We start from the raw sequence: 16,808 nt of genomic DNA, 5'->3' as shown, positions 1-16,808 counted from the left end.
TTATATGGGACACCCTGTATTTGTGTATTTAATAACGTTTATACTCCGTAACTTAATATTTACGTAACAGTTACATCAATTAAACCATTTGTTCTCAAAGTGAGCGACAACGCCCCTTGTGGGAGCTGGAGGCCTATAAGATGGTGGGGGGGAGTAGAAGGCCCACAGAAAACTGGTGGCCTTCAGGCGGTTTTAGGAAAAAATTATGTTTTCCTGATATTTCAAACTAAAATTAAATACCTACTACACTAGTACAAAAAAATTAAAGGGACACCTATATTTTATGATAAAAAATGATTGCATTCAAACTACTTTAAATTTGCAACCAAGAGGTTTAGAAACGAATAAAAAAAATATTAATGCTTGAATACTCTTCTTTTTGACAGTATACTTCACATTTCAAAAATAATCAAATAAAAAAAAAAAATCAGTGAGAAGAAAAGTTTTAAAAATCTAAATGTTTTTCTTCGTGTTTGATCAAGCGCGTGGGAGAAACGAAATTTTTCAGTAAACTGCATTAAAATCGTTTATAAACTTAAGAATTTAGCTTTAATTTCTCTTGTATGTCTACGATTTTTAACGGATTACAAATAATCCGTATATATATATATATATATATATATATATAACCTAGGATAGCCTAGTTCCCACCAATCTATTATTATTATGCTTTTACGGCCAACACGGGACCACTTAACTCAATTTTAGTTAGATATTTTCTGAGAAAAGCGTGTTATTTTACTCTTCCGAACTGCCTAGTATTTCCTCATCCGTTCAGATCTTGCTTTTTTTCTTAATCTGTAAACACCCTCTTGCTTGTATTTTGTCGTTTGTCTGTCTTTTGTTTAAATCTAATATTTTTGTCTTTTACCTTTGTAATTTTTCCAGTTTTATTCTGTAGGTCAGTCAGGGAAATTCCCAATTCTTTCATATGTTCTCTAATTTCTTTGATCCATCCTACCTTTAGTTTTTGGAACCAGAGCTTTTCAATGATATTTCTTGACAGTCTTGTTTCCGGTGTCCTTATGAGATGACCAAAGAAAGAGATTCTTTTTTTCCGCATAGTATCAGTAACAGGCTCTATTTCTCGATACACCACCTCATTTGGCGCAATCCACCATTGGCCTTCTTTTTGGTGTTTTTTATTGATACACGTTCTGACAATTCTCCTCTCTATTTTCAGAATTTTATCAATTCGGTTTATCTGAGTGATTTTGAAAAGGGTCTCGCTTTCGTAGGTGACCTCTGGCTGAACTACAGTTTTATAATGCTTTGTTTTGTTTTAGTCGAAAGGCATATTTTTTGTTATATGCTGACCAAGTTAATTTTTGGGATTTAATCATTTTATTTGTCCTGTTTTGCCATGCCACTTTTTCAGTTAAATTATAAGTTATTATTTCCTCTAGATATTTAAATTGTTTTACCATTTTAATTTTCTGATTGTTTACCGTAATGTGCTCTATAACAAGAGCCATTAATTCAGTTGGCCATTAATTCAGTTTTCTCGAAAGAGATATGAAGCCCTATCTCTTTTGTGGTAGGTTTTGAAGGCTCATGATTTGTGTTTTGGCTTCTTGAATATTATTTGTTAAAAGAGCGAGGTCATCTGCAAAACCCACGCAATTTAGTGTGATGATGTTTTTCTTAGTACCCATTTTTATATTTTTTGGATTTATTTCATACCATTTTCTCATGACAAATTCGAGGGCGCAGTTAAAAAGGAGTGGTGAGAGGCCGCCTTCTTGCCTCAATCCAGTTTTTATGGAGAAGGGTCGAGAAAGTTCACCAATCTATATTAATGTTGAATTTATTTATTTTTATTAAAGTTGAATTATGCGAGATATTGTGGGATATTATTGATATTATGGGGAGATATTCTAAAAATCCAGAATAATTATGTCGTTCATTTAATATCAGTTACCAATGTTTGCTAATTCCTTCATTTCTAGAAAAAAAAACTCTGTTATAAAGAACCAAAATGTGGTGGATTACCGTAATACGTTACTCATATTTCAGTTTTTTTTTTCTTTGATTAATTCATCGGGTAAACTCGAAATTTATGAGTAGGAAAATGGAATAGAAATATTGGATGAAGCATAAGAAAAAGTTATAAACCATAATCAACTAGCGTAATTTTCTGCATTATTTTTAAGAAAAATATACATAACTCAGGTTTGAATTAATATTTTTCATGCAAAATAGTTATTGTAAAACACTGATTATTTAGTGGGTAACTGAATACCCTTTTATTGAACGGTTAAAGGATTTTTAAAATTAAACTCAAATATTTCATTTCTCAGAAAAATACTAATTTTAGTTTTGTTGTTTTTTTTATTTTTTCTTACATATTTTAAACATTAAAAGCAGATAAAACACATTACACACTTGCACCATACAAAAGCGGTAAATTTTCAGAAGCATAATTTTATAAGCTAAATCAGTAAGATAACATATCGAATTCTTAAAAAACACAATATTTATTTTTACATCAGATTATAATAATTGGTTGTTGAATTTAATACGATTACAGCAAGTAACTGTCGGATAAATCTTTTCTATATTAATTCTTTACAAGGAACGTTAAGCATTAAATTATTTACAAGCAGCATTACTGGCACACGGTGTTAATGTTGGCGTGTGAGAGTTATTTATACCTGCGGTCTTCTCATGGTTACGTAAATACCATCATAAAAAAGGAATAACATATTTATTATTATGTTTCATTCGAAAAATCGTGAGAAAGAGAAAATCGTTTTCTTATTTATAATTTTTAACATCTTATTATGTAAAATTCTAAGATTATTATAAAATGGAAGGTGGTTATTTATAAAGTTACACCGGGGCGATTTTAATTCTGTGTTGCTCGAAAACTTATCTTAGTACATTTTCAGACATTCCTAAACTGTCATTTTTTTAAAACTTTCCTAATTTCTTAACCGTTTAAAATATTGAAGAAGGACTATGACTATTTTTAATAAAATTCCATAACCAGAACACTAGAGGCGACTTTTTATACTAAAATCTAAAAAACGGTTTTGAATAGGTAACCGACGTCGCTTTTCCATTCCTACTTAAAAAAATGAAATTCCCTTCACAACTTGTGCGTTTCAACAGATTCACATTGCGGCTGAACCAGGGCCGGAAAGTCAAGTTATTTCCTTACGCTACAGAATTATTTTCGCTACAAACATAACACGAAAGAAAAAATCTACTTTAGTTTATCTTTGTTTTTAACCGCACTTTTTTTTAAATATAAGAAATAGATATTTTCATAATGATCTCACTAAACTCCTATGACTTGATTTGTGAACAACTGCATACATAATACGAGTATAAACTCGAATATAAAGTGATGTATGTTCCAGGGAGCATGCGCCTCCCCAGAAATTATTATCCGGTAAAAGCTTGCGCATTTTCCATTTTACTGAAAGAAATTGGCGAAACCAGTTTCTTAGAATCCATTGTATTTTTCGGTGCAACGGATTGATTGTTAGCCATAAACAAATTTTATACTTACAAAAAATTGTCGTATTTATTCAATTTATCGATTAAAAAAACTTAGTTGTTGAAAAACATCTGAGATATTCAAGAATTCCTTATGACCTTTTAAATATAATATTAAAAAAAATCTGATGTGGGCACTACATGACTTCCTTGTACGCCTATTAGTAAATTACATATACACACTGTTTGTTAAATGAAAAGTAAAAAAAAAGAAGTTATTTCATTAATAATCTTCTGAATTTGTTCTTTTGTTTTTGTTATTATTGAATTATTATTTATTGTAACACTTTTTTTATAATCAGAGGTTAATAATTTAATAGATCAATATATTTAAATTTAAAAAAATCTTTTTTTAATTTAAATGAGATGAAGTCGGATTCGAACCGATTCGCCTTTCCCCTTGTAAGATCCAAGTATTTCATTAATTAAAATTTTATTTGGCTATAACTTTGGAATCAATGAAAATAAGAACCACTTATGATATATCGTTGAAAAGCTCTCAATGAGATTTTGGGCTTTCTGGACACTTTTGGCCCAGTCGATTGCAATCAAAAGGTGAGGGAGCACAACTAGATGTTACAGCAGTCCTAAATCCAAAATTTCAACATCCTACGGCTAATCGTTTTTTTAGTTATGCGAGATACAAACGTACGTACAGACGTCACGCCGAAACTAGTCAAAATAGATTCAGAGATGGTCAAAATGGATGTTTTCGTTGTAATCTGAAAACGGAAATTTTTCGCGATCACAATACTTCCTTTACTTCGTACAAAGAAGTACCTAAACACATTCCAGAACAACATTTACGTTTGTATCGATCAAGCAGGATGATGTATGTATCGAACAAACGTTCATACCCGTTAGGAAATCCAGAAATAAAAGATTACTACAGGTACGTTACAGTGTTAACTTCGTTGGAAAATACTCAGGAAACATCAAAGGCATGGATACTTTGTTACGATACGCCTACGTAAATGTCAATGGATGTTTATTTCTTGTACACGTCTACAAACAATATCGTTTCATCCGATGTCTTTCGACTTAATATCTCATAATAATGTTATATAATACATTATTAATATATTATAAAAAACTATTTTAAATACCTCATATTCTTCTTATATCATTTATTTTCAATATGAAAAAAGAATTAATATACAGTTTAACGGAACTCGACTACGGATCAGATCAAATTATATTATAATCTTTAAAATGGGGATAATTATAGATTATTATGTTACAGTAATCAGATAGAAATTATCAACAAAAAAAGTAAATAAGAAGTAAAATTTCCTAATACGTAAATACACACTAAGTTCACAGGTTTATAAATATTATATACGTATAGAATATTTTTAATTAGTTATACAAAAGTAACCTTTAATAATGAAAAAAATTATAATTTACGTAAATGTTTGGATACAACACTGAATACAGAATATCTTCAAGTTTCCTTTACAAATGTTCAATATGGATTACCTTTTGTGACACGGATTACCAGTTGTCCCAACTGTAATCAATTTCCTGCCAAATACTATGAAGCATATGTGTTGATCTATGGTGGCAAGTGTTTGTGTTATCCGGCGGCGCAGCTCGTCGACATTTCCTGGAAGCGGAGGAACAAATACTGTCTTTAACGTAACCCCCGTACAGAGAAGTCCATCGGAGTTAAATCAGGCGGTCGTGGTGGTCAGGAAATTGTTCCAACACGTCCAATCCAAGTATGAAAAAAATGCGGCACTTCGCTATTGGGAAACGGGACAATTGCATGACAATGAAGTGACGCGCCATCTTGTTGGAAAATTAATTCTCTGCCCATATCCTGTAGTAATTGTGGCATTAGATAAATATTCAAGGATGTCTAGGTACGATTGAGTGTTCGAATGAGAGTGAGTCCCGTATGAATTCGACTGTGTGACGTGATTTTGCTCACCCCATATCCGAACATTATGTCGATTCACTTTACCGCTGTTGTGGAGGGTTGCTTGTCACTGAACACAGTTTCCCTAAGATAATTACCTTCAGTCTCAATTTTGTTTAACATGTTTACACAACTCAGTTTTTCTTATCGTAATTCAAAGCTTATATCGGTTGTAATTTATAGGCATTAAATGACAGGTGATTACGCAATACCTACCATACTGTAACCCTAGGAATATTTAATAATAGAAAGCGCACCCCGTTGATTTATCTGGACTACGAATGAATGTACCGTACTTGTTCGATTGCCGCTTCAGGAACTGAAGGTTTACCTGACCTGGCGACCTATGAAATACACAATCAGAATGAAACGATTGTACCAAACAGTAACAGATATCATCTTTGAGGTGGTTTCTTGCGATATCTAGTCATGAATTGTCTTCGAACGATAGTAGCAGATTTGGACTCATGAAACCATAAACAACACTGAGCACGCTTTGCCCCGTATACGACTCCATCATGACTGATAGAATTACTCATTCGCGCGTGCTACCTAGTGAGAGCGTCAGGAACTACGATTGTAGAATAGATTTCAAAAATTTGGAATGATTTGCCATGAGAAATAGTTAAAAATTCGTTCTTAAAAACGGTACTTTGGAACCACAGTGAAGGAAATTCGACTCAGTATCCGACTCGGATAAAACTGATGTCGACGACGACTCGATAACTACTGTTTAGTCACGAAAAATTAGTGCGATTAGTGATAAAATATTACTTATAAAGCTAAATATATACGTAGCTAACTACATGACATTTGAGGTACCGTAACACAAAATATAATGTTAAAAGTTTTCGATTTATGTATTTTACTGCATATTTGGATTATTCAAATTTTAAGTAGCTATTATTTAACTTTTTATATTCATTTTTCAAAATAGGATGAACTTAATGAAAAATAATGATGTATACAAAATACTTATATGACTTAGTGTGTAATTTATTTTAATATTGCTATTGGATATTTTTACTTTTCCCAGAAATTACCTAAACTAAGGTGCGTTTTAAATTAGATAGCGACTTAAATTCGAAGTGCTACGGTATATAAGAGTATAAAACACTATTATAAACAACATGTATGGATATTCTGAACGTGCATTTCTATTTTTAAATATTACCTTAATGTACCGAAGTAGCGTTAAGCAATAAAATACTAAGTGAAGATACAGAATGCTTGGAACACTTACCTGCAAAAAATTATAATACAATTATTAACAGTTAATAAGCATTTTCACACTTTATTTAAAAATACATACAAAAAATCGATAAAAACTTTACAGTAAACGGAATGCTAATGTTCATGCTTGCCTTATTAGTTATATCTTCACATTTGAATATTACGACATTTTTTTTTATACCTAAATTTTCAACTCTCATTTATCCCATTAAGTTTCTCATCACGATTTTAAACATAATAAAACAACATTTTTACTCCGATTTTCTAGTTTTTGTTAACATTCGAAGGCATCTAGCAGTATTTCTATACTTCTTTTCACTACTAAATCGACAATTCCTGGATGCCTTAATATACCGAGAAGTTTTTGTAATAACATTTATTTTTTAATTTATCTTAAAACCTTTTCATTTCAAACTATAACGATCCTCACAATTTTGAACATTCTTTTACTTTACCTCATTCAAAAACCCTACATCATATCATCATTCTGTCATAAAAATAAAATAACAACAATTATATTTCCAAACCTACGTTTGGAAATATATTTTCTGCTAAACGCCTGGATATCTTTTATCGAATTAACCTGCTTTCCCTTACATCGTCCACCCTAGTAATTTTACAAACAGACTCAATTCTATAGAATGCCATTTGAGTGACGTGGAATTTTTTCACGCCAAATCACCTAGTACCGATGGTCTTTCTGAACCGACATCTATTATAATAATCAAAATCTGATTAATTATTTTACTCAGCATTTTGGGCGTACATTAAATTGACGGTACCATAATTATTCGTATTAATCTACTCGCGCTTCATTTTGGGTCGCTGTTATTAATTATTCTTTTATTGAAATCTAAATGTAGTCTTCTACAAGGAAGAGGAGTATTTGTATTTCAATGTATTGTATTGTATTTCAATCCTACTACGACTTACTTGATCCTACTTAACTCAAATAACATAGCAATTCTGACGTTATATATTGTAATAAGCTCTGAGAACTAACTTAGTTCGATCTCAGTTCTTGAGAATCATTGATTTTTTTTATCTTTCAACAGTCTAGTCTTGTCATCTGAAAACCTAGAATGTAATCTAACTGGCAAAAATATAAATAAATTATCGAGATTAAAAATATACAATAAAATTAAGAAATATTCATATATGACCATGTCGATATTCCGTTAAATGTTAACTGGGCAAATTTTAAAGAGAGTCCCTGTCGCCGAACTACATTATGATGGGGGGGGGGGGGGCATTAAAAATAGCTGCTCGGCGATACTGTTGACGAAGTAACTGCATAATATCATTTTTGTCGATCGATCAATATAAATAAGGTAAAAATACTTTAATATGTATAAACTACCAGGTCGATGAAAAAGATCGGGATAAATAATACCTTAGTCAACACCAGTATACACTCAATAAATGATTAAAGAAGTTATAAAATAGATCTGAAAGTAAAAATTCAGCACTAAAAGTAACGGAAAGTATGTGGTGAAGCCGGCCGAACGGCCACAACGCAGCCGCAGCATGTTAAAAGAGGGGGCGAATTGAGCGAGCAGTTTGCATTGCATCCGCAAAGTTCAAGGCCGTACATCGGCGACTACCCGGCCAGTCACGCTAACAAGAGTAAGGAGGGAGGCGGGTCGACTACCCACACCGCACAAGGCCGTGCAACTGCTATTCCTGGCGGAGAACCCCGGCCCTCATACCCGCTGAACATTCGACCGACCGACTTTCATCCGTACCGTGTACATATTTGTAGCAAATATTTTTATGGGGCCTATTGGGTTACCGATTGTTTTAATTCTAACGTTTAATTAAGATATAAAACAGCTCAAGATTCATTTCTTTTATGCCATTTCATCAACGGATGCCCGTTGACTTTCGAAGAACTTCAACATGTAAGTTTATAAACATTCAATATACACAAACACAGATTAAGAACTGGGATCTTGAGTAGATTAAAGATGAACAATAGGGCACAAGGGAAAATTATATAAATAAATAAATTTAATAAATTATAATCATGACAAGAGATACACCAGTATTTTATATTGTTTTACTGTGTGGTGGTGGGAAGCATTGTGTAACGGGGAAAATTGTGAAAATCAAGTATATATATATATATATACAGCTACAATATAGGTTATATTACTTGTATAAATAACTTGAAAATTATCAAGGCAAGCGAAGTCAAGTGAATGATTGATAAACTACAGTAAACAATAATTAATGATTTCATGCAGAAAAATGGAAGAGAGAAATGTGAAATAAACGATAAAGTATAAGTTCTTTTAGTCATGTTAGGGTATAAAATAATAATAATAGACAATATAAATTTAAAAAAAACTAATGAAAAAATATACAAATAAAAAAAGAACAAACAACAACTATATATAATTTATCAAAACTACATAAAATAATTCATCAATCTATATATTACGTGGGGAGCCGGAGGTAGATTTCACCAGTGCTAAGTAGGGGATACAGAAGATTTCCACCTTAAAGTTAAGAAAAACAGTTTTTCACATGCTTGCATACAAGTTCCATCTTACAATTCCAGCAACATTTTGGTCATCCCTTACCGTAAGGGTTGGTCATATCAAAACTTGTTTCAGACAAAGTTTTAGGGAATGTTTAGTGAACTAACAACCATTTTAAACAGATTCGATACTGTACCTATTAAGAGAGGTATGATTTTTTTTTGTCTTCGAAACCCCATTTTTGGAGTGATATAAAAAATGGTTGGTGATATAAAAAAAATTAATTTACGTAAGTTTTAGGCCCTTATTAAAAGAATTGTAGGAACTTTAAACGAATTGAATATTTTACTTAATAAGAAAGTTATAGCGATATTTTGTTTTTTCGAAAAAGCCCCTCCCATTTCCATCCCCATGGTCCGATTTTGGCCGTTAATGAACTAGACCGAGATTTTGGGACAAGTTATTTTTAAGGAACAATTTGAAAGCGATTGGCGCAAAATTACGACAGTTATCGTGGTCTACAAGAATGTAATATATATATATATATATATATATATATATATATTAATTTTCCGGAAGTAGAATCACGGTACCCATTACAATAGGCAGCTTTCTTATGAAATCTACCTAAAAAAAAGTAAACTTTTTAAAAAGCAAAATAAGTTATTTACTAATAACAAAACTTCACGTCAAATTTTCTTTCTACAAAGGAAAAGGCGGACTCTCATGTACTTGTAGATTTTGAAAATAAGTTCGGTAATATGGATCGGAATAATATGTTTGCATCATAAAACATCAGGAATGAGAAGGAAACATTGAATATTTTCAGCCACAATAAAAATAGAAGAAAAAAATATAAGGATATTGTAGGAGGGATTGAAAGAAACATTTTTGAATGACTTAAATAAACTAAACAGGGGCAGAATATACAGATGTATATTCTGTATTTATTATTTTTTATTTTGATGTATTTATTTTAGTTTCGATCGAAAAACTAAAAATGATGAACGTACTAATAATGAACGCCCATCAAACGAAAAAGAGACTCAAATGAAGGAAGCTACACACTACTGATACTCTGAATTCCGTGCACTTGTTTGGCGAGAGCCGACGGTGACGCCGACCAATGTACAGCGACATTATAATCAGTACTACTATAATAACAATCCTTCGATCATTGTAATCGCTCGCATTCTTCGCTTATCTACCATGTGCACGGAGTTAACGACACGACAGTACGTATGTGAAAGATTTCAGAATATCTTAAGAATAAAAATAAACAAACTCGGTGCAGTTTTCTTCATTCGGTGACTGTAAGCGACTTCCACTTCTTATACGCTATCTGGAGCATCATATTTCATTACCTGTATGATGAAGTACATGCCTCTAGTTTGTAACGTCCCTGAATCGCTGGACCAGGACTTAGAATCCGACAACATAATGTCAGCCCAGGTTAGTATCGACGAAAACCGTTTGAAAATACTGGTTCAGCGAGGCCTCGAACTATCGACCTCTCTCACTGGAAGGCTAGCGCTTAACCGTTCTACAAGCCTCTGTTAATTTAATAAGTGATATCTACGAATGTGTTAATCGGATTTGTGACCGTGCTAGCGGATTTAGAGAGGGAATGGAAGCCGGTGCAACATTGATAGATCGTAAGTTCAATCTTCACCAGTAGAAAAATGAAAAAACTAGCATTGAAATATATCAAACGGCTTAGAATTACGCTAAACGGAGATACGTTAAACGTAACGAAAATACGTTCGCTCTGTATTTTTTCCCAGTTTAGCCTCTGGGAATCACCGTCAGATATTACTTCAGAGGATGAATGAGCTTAATATGTATGATTGTAAATGAAGTGTAATCTTGTACGGTTTCAGGTCGACCGTTTCTGAGATGTGTGTTTAATTGAAACCCAACCACCAATGAACACCGGTATCCACGATCTACTATTCAAATCCGTATACAATTCACTGCCTTTACTAGGATTTGAACGTTGGAACTCTCGACTTCGAAGATCAGCTGATTTGAGAAGACGCGTTCACCACTAGATCAACCCGGTGGGTTGCATCGCTATGTATTAGTTCCCGTTAACGTAACGGTCCAAGAAATGAGAAATCGGTTGACCCCCCAAACCACAACGATTTTCAGGAATTGAGTGCAGGGTAACAGGAAACGTGACAAACAGTATGGTTTTGCGTTTCTTCTAGACCAACCCTAGTACAGTTTCACGTACCTGTTGGCATATTAATTATGAAATTATGTTCAACTCACAATTCGTTTGTAAATGGACCCCCATTACTGTCAGAGAAAGCTACCCGACGTCTGATCTCGCACGTAAGGTGCTTTATATTCGCCATTGCCGTAAGAGAAACGCAAACAAGTAACGGAAAGCAAAAAAATTAATGTACCCTCTTTATTGTATATAAACCCCACAATTAACACACCGATCCCACTCTAACATACAGGTTAGACATGTAAATTATTTTCCATTCTGTATAATAAAAAAATAAAATTAGAAACAATATATCGATCAAATAAAAAACATAAAAATTAAATTTAGCTATTAAAACTAAAAAGCTGAGTACAACGGCATGGAAATCTTTTCTATGTATTAAAATTAAGGGATGAACGAAGGACTATGAGGGTCGTAGTCTCACTAGAATCTAAAAGGAAATATTTTTAAACAACAAAAAATAAATCCGTTCATGTGGAAAGTTTAGAAAAATTACGTAAAACATTTGGTTTTTGTAATTTAGGTTTTTAACGAGAAGAAACAATACTGTATAAGAAATTTCAGAAAAATAAAATGCACAGGCTTGTAGAATCATAAAAAAATGTGAAATAATCATATCGTAAGGTATATTCTCCCAAACACGATGAATTTTGATAACTAAGGAATCTTAGCGGATAAACATGAGATAAAAACAATATTTTAACTGAAGTTTCAGGTTTAATATTAAAGATCGGTGAAAAAACTAACCGCGTCGACTGATGAGAAAAACAATTTTTCAAGTTATTTAACTTTAATAAATAAATAAGACAAGCAATTTAAATTGTTATTATAAAGTACGTTACAAAATTTAGTTTAACAAATGTTTAGAACGAAAAGGTGTTATAGAAGCAGCAATAAGTTGCGTTTCGATCGGAGGGACAAAAAGGCATGTCTTGTTTACGGTCGAAAGGTTCAAGTTAAAGCTCAGGCTCGACCAGTCAGCAGCATTCATCTTTGTGAGGGAGGTCCCGTTCAGTGGTATGCAAGAAATCCGCCTGACGGCAATCCTCTTCTTGCACGGAGCAAAAATACTCCAGAGGCCTTTCACCTCGCACAAACATCCGAGAGCCGACCTACCGCCATGTAAACCGAATACCACCGCACAGCACAACCGTCTGCATTCCTGTTTCTTCTTCTGTATAAAACGACATCTATATTTAGACCTTTTACTAGCGATAAGAATAAAAAATTCAATTTTAACTAATAATATTACAATACCGTATCAGTTAAGTAAGCTGTCAATGAAATAGATAATTATTATCTTAATTTAAGCATGTGCTATCTAAAAAGAAAAGAAATAAACTCTATCAATTCACAGCAACACTTCGACCTGAAAGAAAAGGGTCCTCGTGTTTCCGAAGTCATTATAAATAAATTACCGACCCATTTAAAATTAAACACAGATTTACCTTGCAAAATTGAATGATTTTCTTTTACAGAACTAATGTAAATGAATTTTCAAATAATACCGATTTTAAAAAACCAAGCCTTAAATTTTCAGCATCTTTATTTAAGTTTGCAAACAACAAATGATCAAAAGATTTCCATTAACGCTTAATACATTTTTTTCTTAAATACACTTGTTGCTAACTTTTCGTGTTTTCTTTACAATTACTTCATGAATTAATATGACGGATTCCTATGATTTTCTTGATCCACCAAGGCAATTCTGGAGCAGTTTCTTTCTTTTATCCGTGAAATAACATACATAAAATCATCAATTTGAAATTTACGTTATTAATTATTCTTTACTATATATGAGCATCACTTTGTCTAAAATAGTAACATACAAAACATAAAATCGTTTCACTGTTTTAACGTTCGAATTGATTGGTTCCGTTACCTGATATTCTCTAAAAACAATAACGATAAATTTAACAAAAACTTTCTTTTTTTTACTGTACTATTTTACTCAAAATAGATCGGGTAAAGGGATGAAATGTAGAAACGCGAAGATTAGCGGTAAATCCTATTTTTTACGTTATCTGCTTTTTGCAGAAATTAAAACAATCTTTTGACCTACAAAAATTCTGTCTGAATTACCTCAAAAAAGGAAAATAAAATATAAATTTAATAAACGTATCAATTTTGAAGTCTGTGGACAAAATGTAAATATTTATACAAATTGTACATAGAAAATTAGTTACTGTTTGGTGAAAATTCCATGCAAATTAATAAACATTAAGCCGCTTAATATTTCAAATCTGTTTGTAGAAAAAAGTCTTAATTTACTAGAAGCTTCATTGAAATTAATAAAATAAGAACAACCATTTCAAACTGAATTATTCTAATTGCAAACAATTTTATTAGGATTGCTATTTTTAAATATATTATATGCCAGTCATTGCATCGGTTTCCAAAAATATCCTGAAGTGTGAACACCGATTACAGTTTAGATCTTCGCAAACAAATACCTACCTCCATCAAAATATCTGAAATTCTTTATTACATTTATCTCCCAAAGACACCAATGGTTTCATTTTACAAGCCGATTTTAGCTGGCCTGTGGAAACAGACTGGAATTAATAGTATACATAACAGCATACTGGTCATGTTGTCACTCGGTCCAACGGGAACTCGAATTTAACTTCGCCCAGTCCCCAGTAAAAGGTTCGCCTGTCACAACCGGCTTTTTTTTGGGTAGAATTTGTCGGTACAGAGTCAGTTTCTGCATACATCCCGATTTAGCCCGGCGTCCTGCGGATACGACTACATTTCAAGTGTATGTTGCAGGAGATCAATTTTTATCCGTTAATTTTTCAAGCAAGCTTTCAGTCAAGCATTTAACTTTTCAAACGATGATACAAACGACAGGGGAATGCATCCCAATCTTCCCGTTTTTCTAATAACTGAACCGACAGAGTTCCGTTACGTCCGTGTTTACGGTGAGATATAGCAGCAACAAAGCGATAATTTTCTGCCGCTTTATTTCCTTAAGCGTAGGCTGGGGCTTCACAAGCAGCGAGATTAGGAATTTTTCTTCCAGGTCTCCTGCCGCCTGATGAGCGAATCAAGTCCGCAAGTTTCCACCCTGGTTCCAATCGACCGGTGAATATAAAAATAGCTTATTTTAGTGATTTAGTAATTTAGGTGTTTGTCTCTAACAAACAAAAGAGAGAATCATCTAAACAGACCGGGTACTGTCAAGAACGTTTTGACACGTGTAACCTGTCACAGTGTCCAAAACAATTAAACTGTAGTTGATATTCCAACTTTTATTTATCGGGTGGAAATATGATGTTTACAAATTTTTTACAAGGCCGAGAGTTATTTGTTTTTTCGATCGTTAAAAGTATAATTCGTAAAAAAAAACCGGTATTCCTATCGATTTCACCGAAATTTCAAATGAGACTGTTAAGCAGTAGATATATTTAGGATTAACGACAAGTTCAATTAAATATAAAAATATCGGCCGGCCTCCGTGGCATGAGTGGTAGCGTCTCGGCCTTTCATCCGGAGGTCCCGGGTTCGAATTCCGGTCAGGCATGGCATTTTCACACGCGCTACAAATTATTCATCTCTCTTCTGAAGCACTAACGGTGGCCCGGGGTTAAAAAAAAAATCACTATAAAAAACGCAATAACAATAAAAATATCGCAGAACTACTATGTAAATATAAAATTTACTCGGATCTTAATAAGTATCAAAAAACATTAATATGAATTCTAGAAAATAAATGCAAGACAAAAGAAAAAAGTAATACCTGACAACAAATGACAATATCAAGAACTCGGTAAGTAAATTAATCTTCGTCGATTTGTAAGAATAAATCGTAAGTAACCCTACCACGCTGCATTCGACTACCGCTTCTGAAGATGAAAAATTAAAATCATATATATATAGACAAGCAGCAGTCACCTTGGGACAGTATTGCGCCTATGCGGATTTGTTTCGAAATAACTTTCTAACAGCGCGGTCACCCAATTTAAACGAATATAAACTGTGCCAATTTTTCAAAACCGTGCTCCTTTGAGTAATATCGTTTTTACGAGCTAGACTAAAGCGTCCTCAAATCACTCTCGGTCAGTATTCTTAAATATACAAACCGATGTAGATAGACCGACCACTACTATCCATTTATCTACTTTCCATCAAAATTGAAAATGCCGTTATATAAGTCGACGAAATAATTTGCGAATCAGCTACTACGTATAGTAGCAGCTGATTCAATGAATTTACAAACATGTAAATGCATTTATCTTATTAATGTATTTTAGGCGAAATGTAATACAAACATTTTTATGTTACGCATTAATAAACCACAAAAACCAGTAATTATTTAATTAACTACACGTTCCTTTTTTAAACGATTAACGTTTTTTTGGACTACGCCATAATTGGAATACTGCATGTAATATAATTGATTTACTACTTTATACTACTTCTTCCGAGTCTTATCAGTTAAGACGCACAACAAATACCTGAGGAACAAGAAGTGGCTCCAGTAACTGTTTTTGTAGTAAAATTTGTGCTAAAAAACCAACCTCTGCGGTGAAGAGAGTTAAGATCGGTTGAATCTGATCGATGAAAAGGGAGAGACAGTTATCACTATTTTTGTAAAACCGGCTCTGTATCCTTATTAGTTCTCTAAACGAGAATTCCGTTTTCAGGAGTTAACAGTGTAAGTCTCCTACGACCGAAACTGTTGTCACATGCTGACAACATGACAAAAATCTGAATTTTTATTTATGCTTTTTACTTTTCGATAACTTGTATAATATTAACATACTTAAAAATTTCAGATCAGACGTTAACAGAGATCCAACTTCATATGATTTTTAAACTTTTCTGATCAACACTCCTATCCTTTTTTTTTTATTTAAATCTTTTTATAATAAAATAATAGTTGACAAAACAAAAACAAAAAAAAATACTTATATCCATCTTCAGCCGTTTTTTTTCTCGAACCAAACCTACATTTTACGAAGTTATTAGATTAATACTGAAGAATTTCATTACTGTAATAGATGGTGTTTACGTCCCAAACAATGACGCAGAGTCCAAGGTCAAACATGATTTTATTGAGATCTGACACGGGTGGTAACTATTACGTAAACAGGAAATCTATAATGATAGGCGATTTCAATGTAATAGTGGATTTAAAAAGTTAACAACGAAGTTGTCGATCCCCGTGGTAATAACGTTATTAATTACAATGGCAAACGGTTAACTAAAGTGTGCGAGTAGTTTTTTCTTAAAATCCAGAGTATATATGATCAATCTAAAAAGATCACAAGCTTAATTGGACACTGTCGTCAAAAACTGTCAGATAAATTTTTGATTTTGGTCTGTTGGAAAACAGAAATCTTTTCTAAAAAAAATATATATATATATATTTCAACGAGTTCGAAGAAGTGTGAAATACGAATCAGAGCGTTATTTATTGAGGGTT

The 16,808-nt window shown here is 32.7% G+C and overlaps 1 protein-coding gene across 3 annotated transcripts in view; it reads right to left on the bottom strand.

Annotated features, from left to right (window-relative positions):
* Window positions 1–16,808, bottom strand: part of Pdk1 (Phosphoinositide-dependent kinase 1) — a 391,841-nt gene that overhangs the window by 267,206 nt on the left and 107,827 nt on the right. Inside the window, exon 1 of one of the 3 annotated variants that reach the window (XM_075367942.1) lies at window positions 15,120–15,211. The exons of the other annotated variants lie outside the window; for them this stretch is intronic. The gene's annotated coding sequence lies outside the window, so the exon portion shown is untranslated. Of the gene's footprint in view, window positions 1–15,119; window positions 15,212–16,808 lie in introns of those variants that run through there. 3 annotated transcript variants of the gene reach the window in all.

This window comes from Lycorma delicatula, chromosome 6 (assembly GCF_047948215.1).
Source record: "Lycorma delicatula isolate Av1 chromosome 6, ASM4794821v1, whole genome shotgun sequence".
Lineage (NCBI taxonomy): Eukaryota > Metazoa > Arthropoda > Insecta > Hemiptera > Fulgoridae > Lycorma > Lycorma delicatula.
Note: the sequence above shows the minus strand (reverse complement) of the source record. Positions and strands in the feature narration are given on the sequence as shown.